Source organism: Ambystoma mexicanum, chromosome 11, assembly GCF_040938575.1.
Source record: "Ambystoma mexicanum isolate Mex_15411 chromosome 11, UKY_AmexF1_1, whole genome shotgun sequence".
NCBI classification, from domain to species: domain Eukaryota; kingdom Metazoa; phylum Chordata; class Amphibia; order Caudata; family Ambystomatidae; genus Ambystoma; species Ambystoma mexicanum.
Window position 1 is genome coordinate 421176591 of NC_090934.1, and position 19107 is coordinate 421195697.

The 19107-nt window shown below is 44.8% G+C and overlaps 1 protein-coding gene and 1 long non-coding RNA gene across 10 annotated transcripts in view; one reads left to right on the forward strand and one right to left on the reverse strand.

Annotated features, from left to right (window-relative positions):
* The window catches only part of DGKZ (diacylglycerol kinase zeta), a 1700725-nt gene that overhangs the window by 1242006 nt on the left and 439612 nt on the right, over positions 1–19107 (reverse strand). The window lies entirely within an intron of this gene.
* Positions 1–19107, forward strand: part of LOC138503473 (uncharacterized) — a 297695-nt gene that overhangs the window by 2010 nt on the left and 276578 nt on the right. The window contains exons 2-3 of the long non-coding RNA XR_011279644.1: positions 3378–3505; positions 3681–3760. This is a non-coding gene — a long non-coding RNA (uncharacterized lncRNA). The remainder of the gene's footprint in view (positions 1–3377; positions 3506–3680; positions 3761–19107) is intronic.

The following is a 19107-nucleotide window of genomic DNA, read 5'->3' on the forward strand; positions in this document are numbered from 1 at the left end:
CTTCTCCATTCGTCTTACGAACGAGTGCCTGATTACCCACACCACCTGCGGCGGTGCCATCCTCTATGAATAACAGAAAAGAAAATCGTGTTATGCACGGTCGAGATTAGCTCTCACTTAGCCCTCCTCATTGCTGTTTGTTCCTAGCCCCCTCCCCATTCCTTCTTGTCCCATCCCTTAGCCCCTGGTTTTACTTTGTACCTAGCAGTCAAGTGATGCCTAATGTATCGCTTGAATGCCCCAGATTTCTATCTCCCCAACCTCATGATATCTTCTTCCCTCATTCCATTCCCTGCCGCAGTAGTGGCTGCCCCAATGTGGAAGGAATGGGGAGCGAATGTAGCCTTCCTAGTCCCGCTGCGACAATGCACTTCTGAAAAATTGTTCTGAATTGAAATTTGGAGGTATGAGAGCCACCCTTGTGCCTGAACAGAGGTCACCCACAGTCCCCTCGGAGTGTGATAAAGTCCCACAGAGCTGCTACTGGGCAAATTACTGTTTCCATTCCCAGCTATCAGTACAACCACCCCTTTTCCCTCTTGGTCTGTTTTGACTTTCTGATATATATCCGCACCCCAAGATCCTCTCTAAACTGATGTCAGAAAAGGACAGCCCTCCAAATGCATCTGTCTTAGCCGTGCCTAGCATCTCCTCCAACCTGAAAGCTCCAAAAAAGGCTGTGACGAAGGCGACCCTAAATAGTGCACCCTCCTATTGATCCCAACAACCCCCCACAATGCTAGCACCATTTTCTCAAGTTTCCAGAGGTCAAGGGGACATCTTGCGTCTGTGTGTCTGCCTCCAATCGCCTTCTTTACTGCAATGTCATATGTGGGACTCACCACCCCCTGTAACCCAGCCATAAACCTGATGGCCGCCACCTTTCCTATTGCCATCCCAGCGGACACTCCTGTTTCATATAAGTGCCCCATAAAGGCAATCACTGAGTCCCTGTGAAACGTCTCCCTCCTCCCGTTGTCCCGACAGAATTGCCAATACTCCCTGAATGCTTTCTCATATGCTGTCTTGGTCTTCCCAGTCAGCGATCCTGCAATCAATGCATCTAACCTGGGGCACCAAAACTCCAGAGTGTGTCGGGGAAGGGAGTCTTCTCTACTACTGCCTGTGGCAACCATCCTCGAAATTCCTGCATCTTAAAATGAGACAATGCATCAGTAGCTTTATTGAGAACCCCTGAGACGTGCTTTGACAAAAACACACTCCTCTCTTTAAGCAGACCAGCACCATATGTTTCCAACACCTGAGTACTATGGGGCACGATGTCCTCTGATTGTTAATTGCCATTACCACTGACATGCTGTCTGACCAAAATATCACATGCTTGCCCCCGAGTCCTTCACCCCAAATTGTCAATGTCACAATGATCGGGAATAGTTATAACAAGGTAATATTTCTAGTCAGACACCTGCCCACCCATTTTCTTGGCCATTCTTTCCTGCACCACTTGTTTCCCCAAATGGACTGGAACCGCACACTCCCTGCCGCATCCGTGTATAGCCTGATGTCTTGGTTGTGCTGTGCTCTTTCTGGCCATACCTGTATACCATTGAAGTTTGTTAAAAAACTATCTCATACCCTGAGATCTTCTTTTACTGACGCGGACAGTCTAGTGTGATGATGTTTTTCTGTGAGTCCAGACATAGCCCCAGCTACAGCATGGTAGAATGGGAGCCCCATCGGGATAATTGGTGCAAAATTGAGCTGTCCCACCAAACGCTGAAGCTGGGCATGGTCAATATTTTAGACCCTACGCATATGTACACTGACTCCCTAAATTCCGCCACCTTCTTGTCCGGGAGGTGGCATGTTCCCTTGTCCTGAAATGATTTTGATGCCTAGGAATTTGCCAAAGGTACCCCCAATTCCTTTGTTATTCTTTGAAATGCTTCCAAGGTTCTTGCACACTGTCCTGATTGCGAAATATTTTACACAAAACGGAGAAAAGCTTCAAACAGAAAAAATATAGCTAATAAAAATCTGTGACACCCATTCCCGAGCCACCACATAGCCCTGCATGGCAGCGATCGGCATATGTCTTGTGCAATAAAGCACCATTGACGTGAAAATGCTGCAGGCAAAGCTGTCTGTAGGTAATAAGTGGGGGGGGCTTGGTGGCTACAGTCCTGGGGATGTCACTTAAGAGGTGCGAATGGGTGGTGATTGGAAAGAGAAGGGCGCTTAAAGCTGCATATTGTGGAGTAAATGACTCCACATATCGTCCCTTGCAAAGGTGTCCCAATAGCAAAATCTAATGATGAAAAAACTACTGCCAGGGGTGAATACACATCCGCCTTAGTAATGTCATTCCCTCCTTTTTTATGTTTTTAGCATTATCATTTGCTGAAGGGCAAACATTCACTGGACTCCTCACTTGCAATTGGTTGGCCCTGCTGTCAATTTAACAGAGTTCCCCACACCCGAGTCTTGACAGACCAGATTTTTATTAGCTATATTTTTTTCTGTTTGAAGCTTTTCTCTGTTTTGTGTAAAATATTTTGTTGACTGCCATCCCTTCTAATTGTGTGAATTGTATTGCTATCTTTTGGGTATGCCATGACCTTTATCGGGCATTTGACACATGGCAACTTAAGCCTTATGGTTTTGACAATGCTTGTAGAAAAAAACAAGGTTACCAAAGAGGAAAGTGGTGGTTTGAGCAGTTATTAGGTGACACAAGTGTTTCCTACTGTTTCCTCATTTTCTTCTATTACGCTGTGCTGCTGTTTATTTCATAATGGAAATGTACTAGGGTACTGTATGCTGAATATGGACTGTGTGCTTATATGTGCATAAAGGATATCATTTCCCTACAGCCAATGCCAATCGAGAAAATCTGCCCCAACATTTCAAAAACCTTCGCTTGACACAATCGTCATCACTTGAGCGGTGATGAACACCCAAAGTTAAGATCATTCAAAGGGGGCAGTAGTTGTAATGGGTCTCCCAAGATTGTTTTCCTTTCTCATTAAAATTAATTTTGACATTTTTTGGTTTCTGCAAAAGCCAAAAGAGAACCAAAAGAACATGATAAAACTTTGCAGGCTGTCTGAGCTTTTGAGGTACACCTGCGTTTTGTTGAATGGCAAAATTAGGACGTGTTTTTTGAAAAAATAAAAATTAGCTTTATATGTGGAGAGCAGTAATTTTGATGGTTTGGCGGACCAGAGATCTGAAGCTTCGGAGTTCAAACAAACTCCAAGTGAAGAATCCAACTGGGTATCTGTGGATTCCATATATTGTGCTGTGCGTTCTTGACCACTCATAAATTTACTCTCCAAAATTAAATTAAGAGATAAATGGAATTGGTTGTGTGAAAACTGGCAGCAACCCCTCTTAACCCTCCAGCTCATCCACAGAAGCTGGAAAAATTAACAGTGAAAATGACGAAAAAACGTTAAAGTGCATCGCGGAAGGTGGATCGTGTCGAGTAATACAATTTGCTGGGATTTGGCCCTTTCACTTTACGGCAGCTCCGATTTTTCGGGTAAGTTACATGCATTCTTTTGCAGCAAAACTGTACAGCATCACATATCCTTTGATATTGGTTTCAATTATTGATACTATTGCGGCTCGAAACAGACACTAGATACACTGTATGTATTATTTGCAGGTATATATGTTCATCCAGCCACTAATGTAAGGCTAATTATAATCTTCAGTTATACCAGGTTTCCACACGACCAATTTGACGGAATTCTGTGCAACAGACCATTCTTCCGGGATATTAATCCTTCTTCAGGTATGATGTCACCATGCAATTTCGTTTTTTATATTCAAGATTTCACAATTCTTAGATAATGCTTTATTGTTATCCCTAAAATTCACTTGTCATTTGTTGTGCAAGAATCACCAATCGGGTAAGACAACTTTCACTTGCCACGTGTTTTCACGTCGTACAAGTTTGGAATCATATTTTTATGGCCATCTTATGACCTTATTAGTGATGGGAATAGGCGATTCCCACCACTGTTTTGACTCATATTCACAAATTAACAAATGGCATTGTCCATTGTTCTTTGATAAGGCACAATGAACCCGGGCATTTGAGGTGGCAAAACGGATTGGGACAGCATTTCTTTGGAAAATTTGTCTTAATTCAAAATAGTGACTAATATAGTTGCATGTCAAATATCAAGATTAATATTGCACTGTTTTCAAATAATTATCACCAAATACTAAACAAGTTCTGTTTAGGAAAATCCCTCCTTGAAATCCATTGTGATCATTTGTTTTTATGTTTTCTTTTGTTTGATTTACCAACGATATTAATCACTTGCTTAAACCCTTCTGCCTGCTTTGTGGAATGTGGTATGTAAATATTGACATGCTTTTGGCATTATATTTGGAATATACGTCATGTACATGTCACAATTCATTTTAATTTTGATCTTTTTGTTTTTTAATTTGCTTTTCTCATTTTATTTCCTAATTGTTTGGGGCATCTCTGCCATGGTTATTTATGATTTATTATTATGTATTCTATGGGACTTATACAGCCTTGAGAATGACCTGCCGGTCGAAAAACATATGTCGGCTGTCCATATAAATTCACCTATCAAGCAAACTTCTGTTTGTGGAAATTTCCAATTGGACTTTGTTTGACTAGCCTTGTAACTTGAGCACGACTCTACGACCAACCACAAACATTTTCACGAAGAATCCAACTGGTTGAGCGGTTCAGATTATTTATTGATCATTGGTTTTGTAAAGGCTTACTTGCATCAGTACACTCTGCGAGAAAGTTACAAAGTGGAACGGGAAGGATCAGTCAAGATGCCGCAGTGATAGGATTGGGGATTGAGGGAATTGAGAGGAGGTTGTTTAATCCTTCAATATGCCCAAACCTTCGAGAGGAGCATGATGTGAGAAGTTTTGAAACAGGCAACACAAGTTATCCATGTGGTCCGCTCTTCAAGTATTAAAAGGTGAGGGAGAATATTCCACAGCTTGGAGCCTTGGGTGTGGAGGGTACATCCACCATATCTACTGCATTTGGTTTCGCAGGCAGTGAGCAGGTTTTGCGAGGCCAATCTTAGGTTTTCTTTTAGGTACCTAAGGCTCAGAGATGCAATCTGAAGTTTGACTGTGTAGGGATTTATATAGCATTCAGAGGGTTTATTTATTTATTTATTGAGGATTTGTTAGGCTCCTATACAACAGAATGGTGTTTCCAGGCGCCACAGGGCAAAGTGGGGATGGAACAAGGGTAAATAACAGTGGCAAAACAGTAAATATACAATTGTGACCCTACTAGGCCTTGTGACATTCGGACGTGCAAGTGCAGTGAAGAGAAGTGCAGGAGATCGGGAAGGGAGGGGGTTAGGCGGAGCAAGGTCTGGACAAGTGCCGGTGGGAGCCTGGGAGGGAAGTGCCAATGGGAGCCAGGGGACGAGGCCACATTTAAGTGCTAGGGTGGAGGAATCCTAAGGGTGGGTGGGATGCACAGCCACCAGGCACGGCGTCCACAAGGACAGTCTGAGGATGGGAGGACGCTGTTGTCGACTGGGTAGATGGCCTGGTAACCTCTGAGATTCATGAAGGACCAGGAAGTCAATTTCAGCAGCAGTGGGGTGATTAGCAGGGAAGGGAAAGGGGTAGCTAAAAGCAGAGTTTTGAGAAGTTTCCGGAACTTAAGAAGGCTCCGCTCAAGTCTGAGAGGGGCAGGGGGGCTGTTCCAAAGGCAGGTACCAGTCGAAGAGAAAGCCCTGCCTCTCACTCTCTGCTTGAAGACATGTTTGATAAGCAGAGAGTTGGAGTTAGAGGAGCGGAGGGCTCTAGCAGGGAAGTATTTAGGGAGGGAAAGTTGGAGATGGCGTGGTCTGAGGCCCCAGAAAGCCTTGTGAATGATGCAGAGGGTCTTGAATTTGATCCTCGCAGCCACCGGTAGCCAGTGGAGAGCTTTTTGGGCCGGGGAGAGAGTCACTGGGCTGGAGGCCAAGGATAAGTCTTGTCGCAGTCCACCATAGAGAGGACCGGAGGTCTGGAGACATTGAGCTTCTGGGGAAATGCGAGTAAAGGGGGAATGCCTCTAAGGAGGTGAAGCTGGAAGTGGGCCTTCTTAGCAAGGCCCAAGATGTGAGGGGTGAAGGAGAGAGCGGAGTCAAAGATGACCCCAATGTTTTTAAGCCTCACAGGATGGGGAGGGTAGAGGGCCCAAGGAGGGCAGCCAGAGGGTAGGAGGGAAAAAGGGCACATGTGTCCCAATGAGAAAGATCTCCTTTCTTACTGGCATTAAGACAGAGATCGCTAGCGGCACACCATGCCTGGATGGCGGTCAAACAATTGGGGATGAGAGAGGAGGAAGAGGAGGTAGTAGAGGGGAGTTTGAAGGAAAGCTTTGTGTCATCAGCATAACTTTGCAAATGAGGAGAGAAGGAGGGGATCAGATGAGCAAGAGGGGCGAGATAGATATTGAAGAGCGATAGGATAGAGACTGGGGGATGCCACAGGTAGAGAGTGAGGTGGTGGAGGAGAAAGTGCACAGTTGCAACTGGGAAGAGTGGTTAGTGAGAAAAGAGGTCAGCCGTTCCAGTGCCCAGTCTGTGATGCCGAGAGTATCACAGAGCTGTTTTATGAGGATAGAATGATTGACTGTGTCAAAGGCAGAGGAGAGATTGAGGAGAATGAGAACAGCAGGATAGTTAGTCAAGATTTGCGAGCATGTCTTCACAGGTGTTCAGGAGAGCAGTTTCCGTGCCTCTAGATGCCCAGAATCTAGATTGATGGTCATGCAAGGCAACCAACAAGTTCAGTATGAAAGATCAATTGGGTGAGGACTAGCGTCTCCAAGAGTTTACCCAGATAGGGGGTGGTGGAGATACGGCGATAGTTAGCTGGGCAGGAGGGGTCAGCAGACAGATTTTTGAGGAGAGGGTGCACAAAGGAGTGCTTGAGGGATAGAGGGAAAGAGCCAGTGGTGAAGTAGTGGTTACAGAAGTCGGCAAGAGCCAGGGCGAGAGAGGAGATGTTGTCCTTATCGGTGAAGACCAGGGGAGCACCTGTTTGGATAAGACCTTCGTAGAGCAGACACCTTAAGACATCTCATCAGGTGCTATGGGCAGGAGGGAGGAAAGTGCGGGTGGAGGGTGGGGAGCCAACGGAGGCAGAGGAGGAGCAGGAGCGGGAGTGGAGATGGGGTGGTGGAGAATGAAGACAGGAGGGCCTGCCTTTTAAATGTGAAATGGGAGGCCAAAATGGTGCCGAGAGCCTTGGATGGGAGGAGATAGGTGGAGATTGCAGTTGGATTGGCGAGTTCCTTGCAGATTTTTGAAAAGATCAGCCATATTGTTAGTGGCTCTCCAGAGATGTGGGCTTGGATGTGTGCCCTCTTCTTGGAGCGGATAGAACAGTATTAACTTTGGAGCAGGCAACATGCCAGTTTGTCAGAGGACGAACCCGAGGTATGCCACTTCCGTTCAGCAACTCTGCACTTACATTTCAGAGAAGCTAGATCGGAGTCATACCATCCTTTGCACTTGGAGGCAGGCTTCACGCGGATCCTCATGACAGGGCCAAGAATGTCACGGGTGCTAGAGATGGAGAGGTGAAGGGTAGCAAGGACCGTGTCAGAATCTGGGGTGGGAGTGGGGATGAAAGTGCAGGCAATATCAGCGATTGACACTCACTTCATGAAAGACAGCAAAGGAGGCTGGCAGTGCGGGAGGCAGACATAACAGGGCAGTGGGGCCGCAAGTGGGAAGAGAGGAGAGAGTGGTCAGACCAAGAGAGCGTGGTGGTGACCAATTTAGAGATGGGGATGTTTCCAGTGAAGTGGCTGATTCAGGAAAATCGAGGTGGATGTTGAAGTCACTAAGGAGGAGGAGTTTGGAAGTAAAGATCAAGAGGTAGGAGGTGAGTTCAGCCCATTCAAAGAGGAAGAGAGGCATTGGGCCTTGGTGCCTGTAGATAGGGTGAGTGACAGAGTAGGAGAGAACCCAAGCCTACAGACGAGGCATTCAAAATAGGTGTGGGTTTGAGTAGGTATGAAAGAAGCAGGGAAAATCAGAGCCAGTCCACCTCTGGGCCGGTTGGGCCTGGGTTTGGAGAGGAGTTTGTAGCTCTCAGGGAGGAGATTGTCAAGAGCAGTGAAAGAGCTGACAGTGAACCACGTCTTGGTAAGGGCAAAGACGTCAAAGTATTCGAGAAGGAAATCAAAAATTAGTCATGGGCGCTCCTCTATGAGAACGAACACGGCAAGAATGGCCTGTTCTTTGGGAAGGTAACCACTCTAGAGTCTGCAGCCACACTTTAGCTCACTGTACCTTTCACAGATGGGAAATTTCCATTTGCATATCAGTCTTTGTCCCGCCCACATGGGTAGTCCAGCACCGAAATGCTATGGCAATTCCCTTCTGAACAAGAGTACCAACAGCAACCCCATACACCCAAGAACAAGTCAATGGGCCGTGTTTGTACTGGTAGAGGGTTTCCGAGACCTCTTTATGCAAATTTTGGGTAATTTGGGTTCTCACCCTAAGTTACCAGGGGAATCCAGACGTGGGCCCCTTGCTCACTGAGCTTAGAGAGGCACAGCTCCAACTCACGGATGAGGCCCGACTAGGCTGAAACACGTGTCTGGGGTTGCTGTTGGTACTCTTGTTCAGAGGAGAATTTCCTACCATTTTGGTGCTGGACTACCTACGGGTTGGACAAAGACTGATATGTGTATGGAAATTTCTCCTCTGTGAAAAGCATAGTGAACTAAAGCGTGGTTGAGACCCTCCCAGGGGACATCCAGCCAAGGACAGGTCAATGGGCCGTGTTCATACCAGTAGAGGGTTCCCCAGACCTCTTTATGCAAATCTTCGAGAAGGAGACCGATGTCAGAGGGGTGTTTGACAGCAGAGCGAGCGTAGATACGTGAAGCTGATTACCACCTTTGAAAGGTTTCAGAGGAGGGGTATAGGGGTGTGGTACTCCTGTCGGTGGCGTTGGAGAGGTTAGAGAGAGTGGGCAGGCAAAGGTCAAGAAGGAGAATATTGGGTTGAGAACCTTGGGCTATGATGGTGCCATTGCGATAGACATTAATGATGCACATAGAGGGTGAAAAGTATGCCAAGAGTTCTTCCCATTTAGTGCCACCATTAATGGGTGAAGAGGAGAAAAGGGGAGAGAGTGAAGACCAAGTGGGGAGTCCATGGGTCTGGGGAAGGGACAGAAAAGAGGATGTCAGTAATAGTATTCCTGGAAGTAGCATTGACATAGGTGTCAGCAATAGGTAGGCCTGGGTTAGAGGTCAGGAGAGCTTTTTAAAGCTTATTTCTTCCAGACCTCGTGAGAGATAGGATAGGTGAAAGAGTAGCAGTTATAATAGATAGGGGCGATAGAGAGCACCATGTGAGTCGTGGGGGAGGGAGGAGGGAGAGAGGTGGACAAGGGGAGTTGCACAGTGAACAAATAAATTTACCAGGCAGCCTAGCACCCAACGGGCAAATTAATAAGGTCCTTAGAGAAGGGTTTAGTCAAAGGCAACAGATTTAAGGACACCAAGGTGAAATCAGATATACAGGGAAGTATCAACATTTCAACAGGGCAGCAGATGTCAAACAACCCTAGATCTGAAAATATAGTCAAAATGCAACTTTGAATAAGGCCGCCAGTTAAAAAATACCTATTAAACAGAGCCAGCAAGTTAAAAAGACAGCTAAATTAAAATTTTGCACAATGCAGTTGAAAAGCACAATTTAAGCAGAGGCAGCAGGTTAAAAAGACAGCTAGATTATTTGAATTTTACAAAATGCAGTTCAAAAACCTTTTTGGTGGTCAGTGAATTACTTTAATTGCCGGCCTGATGTTATCAGTGTGTCTTATGACAAAGGTGAGTCTTACTGCAGGAGTTTGGGCCCTTTGAAGCTTGTCCATTGATTCTTCTGGAAGACGCAGATAGAGAATTACAGTGGGGATAAGGCTACTTTGTGATTACGTTGTAGGAGCAGGTGAATCTCATGAAGTTAGCAGAGGTGATAGCATGTGTTTCTATCCACTGAGTTCAACTGTGAAAAGAGAGATCACTGTCAAAGGGTAGGCCAAGATTACAGGCCTCCTCTACAAGAAGAAGAGGAAGACTAAGTGAGAATGGCGAGCCAAATGGTACAGGTGTAGGGATCACAGGTCAATCAGGATCTCTGTCTTTCTGCTGTATAAGCAAAGCCAATTTTGAAGCATCCATTAGTCAGACAATCTATAGCAAGGAGGCATTATGAGAAACCTGAGGGTATACTAAAACCTACTCCCCTTGGATCCTCTTCTCAGGTGGCCAGGGAAAGGCCATCACATTTGGATCCTGACCCTGGGGATGGAGATGTGAGGGAGGATCACCTGGATTAGGGTCCTTGGAGATTGGGGAGAGGATATCTGCAAGTGAGACATAGTATCCCCCTTTTCCTTGCGAGAACCAACCTCTCCCTGCCCCTTCCTTTGTAGGCTATTGCAAACCATTTGCCCTCATTCATACCATTATAGTACTGGGACGAGGAAGAGGCAACTAGGAGTAGTGTAGACTAACATGTCATTTCACCACTCTAGTACTGAGAAGAGGAAGAGGCCTGCAGGCGGTTGTAACGGTCAGGCAAGTCCAGACTACTCCACTAATTATGGTCAGGCAATTGAGACTGAGGACCCATACCAGCAACCTGTCAAATGGTTGCAGGTACATAAAAGGTGGAGCCGACCAGGAGAAAGAGACCAGAAGGAGAGAAGCCGGGATGAGCGTTGAGACTGAGGGGAGAATCCTGTGCCGAAGGAGGCGGCCGCATAGGGTCCTGCTGGGAAGACAGGACGCTGGCAAGTATCCCAAAGGAGCTGTGGAGACGAGGCCGGGCAGGCCGTGGGAGGGCCACAGTGGTGGGAACGTCACTAGTCCAATGCCTGTATCAGGAGGTACAGGCACAGAAGAAGTCCGATAGCTGTAAGCTATTGGCTGCGTCCGCGGGAAGCAAGAGGAGCTGCTAGCAACCCACAGAGTGGAGTGAAGTGCGAGCGGGGCTAGCAATCCGAAGTAAAAGTGTCTGCGGAGCAGCAGAAGAGAAATCAGCCACCCGGAGGAGATGCCAGGGTCCACTGAGTGCACAGAACCGGAGTGCTCCTGGTGGCTGTTAGAGCAAAAGTGAATGCCAATATGCAAAATATAGTAAACCCAAAGCAACTGGTTTGTGATGAATAATACAAATAACATGAACTGTGAGCAACAGAATAAATGCTCCGAACTATTGAATACTGAACTAAATGAAAGCTTTTGGCAAATCGATGAACAGATGACAGGTTTGTCTGAAGTACATGTACATTATATTGAAAGAAAAGAACAAATCTTATGAAATGCAGTGAAAAGAAAAGATGAAATATTGCTGAAGAGTGTGAAAGCAATGTGGTGAAGGAAAGAGAGCACTACAAAGTAAACTGTATGAAAGAGCAAATTGTGGCAAAGTCCAGAGACTGGCGAAGAGGAAAACACATTGTGGCAGAGTTAAAAGGCGGGCAAGGAGAAAGCCAAGCGAAATGTGAAACAAAACACAGGTGCAATTACAGAAGAACCTGTGTGGGCAAGAAAGCCTAGGGTTACCGGTGGACTGTGTGGTCTGACAACTGGGCCTGGACCGGGGCTACCCTATCTGTGAAACCTAGAGAGAGCTAATGCAAGTGTATGAAAGAGATGGCTGAAGTGAAGCAGACGAAAGCAATCTGTATGAAGTGTCAAGAAACCAGAAGGAGTGTAACGTTGACCTGGAACTGGCATTGAATATTGAGAGACGGAGACTAGGTACAAGTTGGCAAGCTGAACAAGCTGAAGTCCCGGGGAAGGGAAACCCAAGATCTTATGAACTTTATGGTTGTCTTGAGGAAGGGAACCTAGAGACCCCTTTTTGGAACTGTGTTGTATTCTTGGGGAAGGGAACCCCGAGACTTTGTGGAACTGTCTTGGACTTGGGGAAGGGGAGCTGGAAAATAAGCCAGGAGGTGGAAGAAGCTTAGAACTTTATTTGGAACACTGTTTCTTTTGTCGTGACCAGGGTCGGACTGGGACAAGAAATAGGCACTGACACCAAAAAAAAAGAATGGTGGCCCACCCCTCACCTCAGATGACATCACCGGAAGTGATGTCATTTGACCCCACCCCAAAGTGAAATCCCGGGAAGCGATCAATCACAACCTTTCACCCCTTCACAAAACAGGAAGTGGCATCAAATAGCATTGTTCCTAAGTACACTACGTAAAATATGGTTATGATTTCACTAATGTGACATGCATTTCATACAAGAATGGATCACCATATGTATCATTAATATCTGTGTATAGATCCATATTGTCAAATTACTGTGAATGCAAGCAGACCTCCAAGGCCAAATGTTAATGTTATTGTATAGCATTTACGCTTAAGCTCTTTTTTTATAGAAAAAATATACATACAATATCACCCAACCTGTGTTGGTACTCATTAATCGACCTAAGAAGGATGAAAGGGTGAGATGGCCTTGCTGGGATTCGAACCTACAGATCACACATACATCGCAGCAGCGAGCGCTCAACCCACTGAGCTATCATATAGGCCATAGTCAAATGAGCAATTATTCTGTAGTGGATACCATTAAACTGGTAACTGAGATATAACAGCAGACCAGTTAAGTTCATCTGCAGGTCTGATGCAAAGTTGGCCGCATGTCAAGCCTGCATGCATCTACTTTCAGGCTTTAGAGGTTGGCAAAATAGGGCAAGCAGCGCACTCGCAGGACATCCCATACTCTGAGCACTCGTTACCTCATACATGCAAACAAACATCCTGAACAGCATACCAGGGAGATGGGGAAAGATAGACACATTACAACAAAGCATTCATTGTGGCACAATGAAGTCAATGGCCACTTGATGTGCTATGGTCAAACATTTCTACACTGTACAGAAGCTTTTAGGCACAAGGATTTTGTCAAGTGACCGAGGACACCGAGATGGAATGTCTTGTGATGTTCGTAACAGAGAAGACGGCAGAAAAGAACATGCTATTACTGCAACTTGCGAAAGGCAAAATACATAGTGTGGAATGGATGCTTATTCTACTCTAAAATTGGTCGTTTATCACTAATACATATTTATCACTAAAACAACAGCACAGCCATACCAGGGGGCACTGTGTCCCCTGGAGTGGCGGCACAGTAACAGCCGCAGACCCGGCGGCGGCCCTGGTCCCTTGACTTTGCATGCTGCAACAGCACGTGAATGACACATGCATCATAATTTATGATGCACACATCATGAATGCAAATCAACCATCAAAGCAAGGTAAGATTTGTTACATTGCTTTGATGAATTATGCCATTTCAGATGTTTTTTTTTTCTTCAAAACATTATTTTTTTCCCCAATATATATTTTTGTTTTCAAAAACAGCCCAATCATGGGCAGAAACTGGTGCCCTTTCCCCAGAGACGATTTCGGCCGAGGGGCCAATCCGACCCTAGTCGTGACATCCCTACACATTGTTAGCTTTAGTTCTGAGGGCAAGTATAGGTTTTGGACACAGACAGACTTGTTGACTTACTGACTAAACTATCCTTAGATTCTTTAGGTAGGGAAATGCACTATAGCATAGGGCAAGTTAGGCCTTACTCCATTCTGACATTTAAGTTAATAAACCATTTTTGTTTGAACTTTGAATCTGTTGCCTGTGTCCCTCTTCGTGATACCTTTGCAGCATCCATAACAGGGAGACAATATTCCGATGTATTTTTGAGTAGCAGGCCACACAAACTATAGAAGATAATTGGTGAAATTGAAGAAATGTGTGGAGGAACACATTTGCTCTCAGTATTAATAGAACACAATGTACCTAGTTTCACCTGGAGGCTATATTTATCAAGGAAGGACCAGAGCCAGATGAAAAACCGGTTGCTAACACTTCCAAAAACCTGTAGGCAATATTCTGTAATCGATTATCTAAAATGTGTGATTTGCCATCTTCAACCTGGGACTCGTTGAGAGTAAGAGATTTTGAGATTGGAATGGTCCAGGCATGTATTGGTTACTTTAGGAGTTGGTTGAAGCCTAAAAGTTCATGTTCCTCAGAGAGTTCCTATGCATAGTGTGACGGTTAACAGGTTCATGTCACTTCTGCCCAGAGGGGAGCCCTTACCTATGCGGCTAGGAAGGTGAGGCTGCTACCCAATAGTCCCTCTAGGCATGGTAAAAAGCGGGAGGAACTCATAGGGAGAGACTCCCCCATGGGGATAAGGACTCTCGTCCTGTGAAAGACTTCATAAACCCTTGTTCCCAGAAGCTATCTCTGTTGACTCCTTCTCCCTCCCAACTTGAAACTACTAATGTGTGCAATTGTGAAGTCTCTGCTATTGCATCTGCAAGATCAGATAGGACTGAGACGAAGAAGAACCAAAGAAAAATACAGAACAAAAGTAGAAAGGATTACCTAAGAACTGTGACGAGGGTGCCACTAGGAGGCATGAAGATTACTTCAAAGGCTTTGACAACAAACATTGACGCTAAGCTGGGGTGGGCCCAGCAGTATAAAGTAAAGCCTGAGCAAGGACTTAGAGTGTTCAGGAGCAGGAAGATCAGCAAGGGAAGCTGGTGTCTATCCTGCAGGGCCTGTAAAATTCAAACCCACACTGCCCGAAGAATCGAGAGATAGTCAGTCTCTGAAGAAGAGGCCAAAAGGAATTAGGCGAATCGGAGGGAACCCGCCTTGCTGCAGAAGCAGGAAGAATCCAGAAGTGGCACACAGACTGCTGCAGCAACAGCTTTGCCGAGCCGCACAGACCAGAGAGGAGGAAAGCAGCACGACAAACTGAGCGCATGCAGAAATAACAGTTACCCGAGACCCCGGGAAGAACCGGTAGCACTCCCCAGTTAAGATGCAGATAACGGGAGATGCAGGAAATCCGGGAGTCAACTACTACTCGGGAGCGATCTCCCTCATCACAGTAGCGATATCCAAAGAACCAAGAGTCAAGTAATCCTTAGGAGTGATTTCCTCGTCACAGTAGTGATACCAAGAGGCTCAAGAGCCAAATATTCCCCAGGAGTAATCTCCCTCGTCACAGAGGTGACTTAACAAACCATAAATCTCGGGAGTGCCTCAGGATTGAACTCCCTCATCACAGTGGGAAATTAAGCATATTTGAACAATACCAAAAGGACAAACTCCATCTCGCCACAATAGTTACCTGTGAGATCATCAGGCTAGATGCACAAATCTCTCAAGTCTTCAGCTTGCTTATATATGGAAAGAATGGATTAGACCATGTGCGATGGAAAGGGTGAATTTCCTTTCCTTTGAGGATGGTACAAGAGGAACACAGGATGGAAGAGTGTGGACTTCTGCTGCATTTCACCAATATGTATTTGAATGACACCTGAGCTGGCAAATCATTTCTTTGCAGGAAATTTAGTTTGAGCATGCGGTGGAAACTCTGCCACCACGTCCCGCTTCTCTGTTTTTCAGTATTTTGTATAATTCTTTTAGTTTCCATTGAATGTGTTATGGTTTACATCAAACTTTCCACAACCTTTTGTATAAAAGTACACTTTAATTAAAACATTGCATCTCAATATTAATTTGCAGTAAAGTATATTACCTTATAATTCATGGATACCACAACTGGAATATTAGTTGTAGTACCTTTATAGAGTCAGCTGTCTGAAAGGGCTAGGTGGTGAGTTGTCAGATCGTGAATGTGAATGTACATTTTACATTCATATCTCACATAATGAGTGCGCCCTGCAGAATGCTGAGAGTTACTAATATTGGCTGGTTCCATGTCCTTCCTTTTTGGTTGGAGGGAGCTGGCAGTAAAGCAAGAGGTTATAGCAGAGGTAGATTTGGTGGTATTCAAAAAGCCATTAGTGGTCTGTGAGGGGTCAGAAAAGCAATACAGACACAAAGTTGTTGTATTCTCAATGTTTGCCATTTATTAAAAAGAAAGAGGGGTGAGATAAATGCCTATCTGTCCCTATACTAACAAGGATGTTCCTACTTAGCAAACTAAAACTTAAAGAAAGATGACCCAGTGTCCAAATGTATCTGACCTTCACACTAATACATAAAACCAAAGTGTACAAGGTAAATGTAGCTGAATTCAGTTCAACAAAACAATGCAAAAGTTCAACCTTCTAGTTCTTACAAAGCACTCCTTGTGACCAGGGGTTGACTCCCTTCCCCTGGATCAATTCAGGACAACCCTTGAAAAAGTTCTCATTCAACAAAGTTCTGTTTAGTTCAACACAACATGTCTTTTCCATTCAATGCGTCCTTCTGCTTGATAAAGTAGTCTTTTCAACAAAACATTAGTTCATAAACCAAAGCAATTGTTTCCTCCACACAGTATCCTCCTCAGGATGTTGAGCAGATATTAAAATATCAGAATTATTCTTCAAATGCGAGCAAAACTCCTGCTACCGTGGTACCGGCCTTGACTCCAGTTACAAGGAAAGCCAAGTGGTTCATCACAGCCGGTGAGTCGAGGAGAGAGCCGATACGAACCGGGTTGTGGTGAATGAAAGACGCAAAGTGGCAAGTTGAACCAAGTTCAAGGAACTGTAAAAGGGTTGAGGGGAGATGAGCTGTAGAGGGAACCAGAACCACATGGCTGCTAACACGAGAGACTCTGGATGATCCCCATCCGTGTGAAACTGCAAATACCAGAAGGCCATAGGAGACCCACCAAGATAGGTCAAAGTGGTCATACAGGAGGTCGAGCAAAATCTCTGTACAGTCGAAAGCCTTTGACCTAACAACTATAAAGAAAGTAAGGGAAGCGAATCCCGCAAATAGTAAAAGTAAATATGAATATAAAGTTGGCAAGAGTGAACCCGGAAGAGGGATGCGGATGAGAAGGGGGAAAGTTTAAAGTCCCAAGAAACAGTGTATTGACAAAAGTGAACCCGGCCGAGGTATGTCCATGGGAACTGTTTAAAAAAACATTAAGATTTGTGAAGGAAGGAAAAGCCATAGTGAACCCGGTGGAGGGAGGCTGGAAGTTAAGAGGGGTCTGTGCCCTGAAGAGGGGGACCCAGGGGTGAAGAACCCTCAGTGAAACCAAGAAACAGACTTTCATTTTGTTGAAGGAACTTTTATTTTGTTATTTGAACACGTCAGGCCCTCAAAGGCAAGAGACTTTCAAGGGAAACAAGACTTGGCCATCAAGGCTCCTGATATTCTGGAACAGAACTGTCGAATTGTGCTGAGGAAGCTCGAGTGTGTGCTGTGCTCCACAATCCTACATTACCCCATGCTCAAAACGTGCGGGAGGGAGACCCAAGCTACCGCATCCTGACATATTATTTGTGCACACTTCTTTCTTTTCTTGAAAACTCTCCCACGCCCCTTTTTTGTATTAGTAGTAAGGTTTGGGAATAGGTTTCTTAGTATAGGCCTTTTTATATGACAACGCCACTAGGACTGCCTTATTTTCATTTGATGGTCGACACTTGCTCCCATCTTACATTTAGTTTAGGTGTTTTTCAACCCTGCAATCATTGTTCAATAAACACCCTTGAACTGTGATCACTTGTGTCTGTATTTACTGTTGCCACCATGATTTCCTTACATAGGTCAAGGACTGCACTGTTCCAAAGATAAGCTTTGAAAAGAGTTTTTGTATTATGACCGATGCTAGTAGTAAGGAAACAAAGTTTGTCACCAACTAATATGATGATTAGATACCCTACCGTGAGAGAGTGATATTGGAAAGGCATGTTTGAAGATCCAATCCTACAATGCAGTGTCAAGCCATTAGAAGAAGTGATCAGCATTGGTGGTACCACTTTTGGGTTTAGTGTAGATGTGTGTGATTAGAGTATGATTAGAGTGCTAGATTTACATTATTTATTTATTTATTTGAATTTATAGAGTGGTTTTACCAAAGTACTATATATAAACCACCAGAAAGACATTACAACATTCATTTTGAAGCTGGAAAATCAAATTTGGGTAGGTGTATCGATTGAGAATTCAGCAGGTGTGCTAGATTGGCAGAGTAAAGCAAAGGATATGGGTTGGTAGATTAAGAATTTTGAAACGTTGTCCTCTTGGATTTACAGCTCTCCTTGGCTCCTTGAAGAAATAGGCTGGCACAAAGCTGCCTGCCTTATTTACAATATTGTGGGCAAAGGGGTATAATTTGAATCATCATCAATGATCTCATAAATCGTAAAGTGGGGTAGGAGTTAATGTTACCTTAACTAGACAGTATTTGAATGTTTTAGGTATTGCGTCATTAGCTTAATGCTCCTTCAAATGAATACTTCTGATTGCGGTCTGCGGACAGTCAAGGGGAAGTGCGACGGACGCATGAGCATAGACTGATGACAGTAGAGTGATGTGAATCCCCCATGTGAATATACGCACAGCAGCATGGGGAAAGCTAAGGGAAGTGGGGAAATTGGAACAGAATGGGAGGGTGGTGGCTTGAGCGGGAAGAAGCCATGGAGATGGTATGAGTGGTGTGGTGGAGTTAATCCAGGGGAGCGAGGGAAAGGGAGAGACTCGGAGAAGCCTTGCAGTTAGCAGCCTTTGACAGGTGGCCTTCTGCCACACCATTCTTTGGTGTGGGGTCTACAGATGTAAATCATACATATAAAACAGGTGCAATACCAAACATCTAACAATCAAATAAAAAAAAGAATTTTGGTACTGCAAATATGTGTTTGTTTATTTTATTTGTATAGCGCTCCAGACCCGTGGGTAGATGTGCACATAGAGAGTTCAGTTACAGGAAAGAGGTATGCATTATGCATGGTGCAACAATTACAAATTACAGCAATTTACATTATTTACAAAACTTCAGCAGGTTCATAGGAGATTCAGAGGTGATCGCTACTCTTTGTCAGTAGCCAGCGAATAAGCTGTTTCCTAAAGATTGGGAAGGACTCAATGGTTTTGATATTGAGGGGTAGGGAGTTCCAGAGAAGTGAGGCAAGCACTGTGAAACTGGAGCCGCCTGCTCTATTTAATGTGAATCTAGGCACTACCAAGCATAAGGAGTTGGATGACCTGGTGATTCTGGGAGCGGATTTCATAGTGAAGTTGTTGGTGAGATATGGTGGGGCTAGGTTGTTTAAGGCTTTGTAGGTGAGGCAGATTGTTT